Genomic DNA, 3,856 nt, shown 5'->3' with positions numbered 1-3,856 from the left:
GATCCCATTATAAAAATTCTAGTAGTCATCTTTTGAGCGTCTTTTTGAGAATTTAATTTTTGACTCTTCCAACATTCCTCACACAAAACCATGTGTATAGGCAGCAAGAAAATCAGTTGGGTTGTATTTCCCATCATTTGCAAAACATTTTGTTGTACCTATATTAACCCATGGAACTCCTATCACAGAAGGAATTTGATTCGCTGCTAAAGAATTTAATTCTTCCTGTATGTCTTTCATCTGCTGTTCATGTTGCACATCTTCTTTGATTAATAAAGCTTCAAAGTGTTCTGTGTTCTTAAGCTTGTCTTTCTCACATTCTACTACTCTACTGAAAAATTGTTAACAGACTCATTGGTCAAGCGTATTTTGCCTTGGCATACAATTCTTAATGCGGCTACCCAGCTCGTCCACATATATTTTCCTACCTTTCCCCAAAATCTTTCTCTAATCTGTCGTTTCTAGAGTTAACTAGACCAACGTCCTCAGAAATTCTGCCTACATCTGTTCTCATAACTTCTAATTTTTATCAATATCGCCTTCAACATCTTTAATTTTTTTCCACCTCAGATTTTACGCTTTCGATGTGTGAACTGAGACTGGAATTTCCTTGCTACGTTTTTTAGTCAGTGCACCTATACTAGATTCCATTTCTTGCAAAATTTGCATTAACTCTGGCGATGTACTGTCTTGAAGCTAACTTCCCCCTCATTTTGGACTATTTGCTCGACTAATATCGTCTCTATCAACAATGTCACATTCAGATTTTGGACTAAGTGGCCTGCTCGCACAATCTGAACCACAGAGACTGGGTGATTATTTATCATTGGAAGCTCCATCACTGATGACCCTGCAGGTCGACATATATTAGCACTATTGGTGCAAGTATTTAACTTATCGCTCATGCTGGCTTCTTCTGATGCACTGCTACTGTCTGAAGTGTTGATGCTGATGAACTCAAAGTCGCCTCTGGTGGCCCACATTGCCGTGGCTGCCATTGTCCACTGTCGCTTTACCACCGTCGAGGTCTCTGGTGCTGCTGGCCACTGCAGACTCGAACTCAGCACGCCTCTGCGTAGCCTCCTTCTTTTTTGAAGTTCTGTGGCGAACTTCCCCACACCTATCTCTTGCTATCAATTCTCACTCAAGAAACAGCTGCAAAATCTTGTGCTCACAGCCTCCCACACAAACTGTCTTATGCAGTAGTTCACAGAATATTGTTAAGTGTTAAGATTACAGTTGTAATTCTAAAGGGATTAAATTCATATACCAGATGAGCCCCCAATGACAACAGTACTTAGCGATCTGCTAGGGTATTTGCTCTTCCTAACAGCTTCCCTTACGAGTAAAGCAGTGGCATCTTTACCTGTGCTTACTTGTACTTTAGGTACTGGGCTACGTACAGCTCTAATTAAAATGAATGGCTCAATGTAGTCATATGGTTGAACCATGCACATCTGATTCCATTCCCTGCAGCTAACTCTCTGCAAATAATAATCTGTACCTGTGATCCTGCAGTCAAATAGTCTATGCATAGCTTAGGATTGCAAATTAATAAAATACAAAGACCTAAAAAATAAAACTTAGATGAATAAATCAATGACAACAGTTCAATTTTAATCTCCGTAGTAGCTGTAGATGACTAAGAATTATGTTGAATAATGTTTATTTAAGAAAGGACATCTCAGATAAATGTGAATTGGTCCTACGATATTCAATCAAATCACAGACGAAACATACCATTAGCAAATGCAGTAAAGTTACAGTGAGAACGTTATGAGACTGGTACCAAAATCCCCAAAATAAACTGTAATCAAAGATATGCGAAAATAAGTACATTTTGCAGCCACTATACATAAAATATTCATCTCCTCAAAACAGTTCAGAGTTTAACATGATGATTCATAAACTTCAGCATGTGATACAAAGAATGGTAACTCATACTCCCTCTATCCTCAGTTATGTAGTACAAGCAGGAAACATTAGAGTCCTACTCTGGAGTATATTCAGACATATCGAAATATAAAGACAATTCAGAAATTAAAGTATGGTAGCGGTCGTTCACCGCCCAGAATCAATCACCTACAGAACGGAATTGCACATATTACTCTAGACATGTCTGTCTTCCAGAAGTTGTGTGAAAGTGTCCAGAATCACTCCCTTGAGCTCTTTGCTTGAAAAGTCCCAGTCTCCACTTGACTCCCATATCGTTCTGCTACTGTCTGCTTTTCCATTGGCTAAAGGCTGCCCCATTAGAAATCAATTATATGTCCCCCCCTTGGTTCTCTTTTCAGTTGTGGTGTCTGCTAACACATATGACCGACCACTTTTAAATTAGCGCAGATTTCGATAGCGCTTGCAATCAATATTTAAATAATGTTATTGGCAAAGTAGTAAACTGTAAATAACTACACAAATGTGACAAGATGTTAGGTACTGATTTTGTGTAAACGTGAAGAATACGATGTCCTGAGAAACATTTGGATCATAAAAATGTATAAAAACGTAAGTCAAGAAATAAAATAAATGCAGATACGTAGCTTTCAGCGGACACAGCTATAGTGCAACGCTATCATCTGAGATATGAAGTTGCTTAAAGCATTTAAGAATGTTAATTTAGAGGTTCACTATGAAAGTCTTTAGTCACTGTAGATTATTAACTTTTGTAGTATTAAATACACTGAAATATTGTTGCGTCACTGGTGTGCCTCATCTATCTGAGAGCGCTGATGTATTCAGGTCCGCTTTAGTACTTGTTGTGAATTATTACAGACTCTCAAAGAGCTCTAAGAAGCTATCTTTCAGTTCGTCTGACACTGCGCCATATCTTGGAGCATTGTGCCCTGCACAAATACCTTTTGAGCGACAGCCATCAAAATTCCGCATACTGGGATTTATCCCTACTTCCGGCGACACTGCTAGCTTTTGTGCCTGGACTCGCTCATAATGGTCACCTAGTCGGAAGCTGGAAATGTGCCATCACGTCCTGAGACCTAGGCCTCCTAGTGTTCAGCCATATCACAAATTCATCTTACCTTGTAGCAATAAAGAAAATAAAAGAATTTCATAAATTCAAGGTAGATCTTAAACAATTTTTACTAACACATAGTTTTTATAGCATTGAAGAACATCTGAATAAGGAAAAGTAATATTATTTATTTATACTGATATAAAATATTTGTATTTATTATCCAAGTTTTTGAAACAAATTAAAGATAAGATACTATATTGTAATTGACTACATACATAACAATATATATTGTTAATGGATGAATAAAGAGATTGAGTGATTGAATTCTAAGCAGCCACTTAGCTCGCTTACCTACTCCTAATGTTACACAGTTTCCAAATATTGCTTCTGTGACTGGATACTTTCCCTGCCATAACACACATCATCTGTCACAACTTAAGCTACCTGAAGAAAAATACTTGAATTATAGTGAAGCCTAAATGTGATAAGGGTAGCTATTTCATTTCTTTCTCACTCTCTTTGATAATTTGTATAAACATTGTCCGAAAAATCGTTGTCTTTTTCTTTCTAGTGAATTTGCACAAGCGACAAAAAAATGGAAACATGCAGCTTTGAATCATCACTGTCAGGTTATCATTCCACTTTTCTATGCTTTATGCCATGAGGAGCAGATGTGAGACCACTACCTCTAAACACAGGATTCCATATGCTCATATAAGGTAATTTTGTAGCTTCAATCTTCATTCCAAAACATGGGAAGTTATAATTTCAAGTTGCAAAAGACGAATATCAATGGCTTTAGAAAATAAAAAGCTTGTTTGTAATATCAGTCTTCCATTCTTAGTTGGCTTGAGTGGTAGATAGTAAGCCCTTATAACAACATTC

This window comes from Schistocerca cancellata, chromosome 2 (assembly GCF_023864275.1).
Source record: "Schistocerca cancellata isolate TAMUIC-IGC-003103 chromosome 2, iqSchCanc2.1, whole genome shotgun sequence".
Classification (NCBI taxonomy): domain Eukaryota; kingdom Metazoa; phylum Arthropoda; class Insecta; order Orthoptera; family Acrididae; genus Schistocerca; species Schistocerca cancellata.
The sequence above is the reverse complement of the archived record's forward strand: the minus strand, read 5'-3'. Positions refer to the sequence as shown.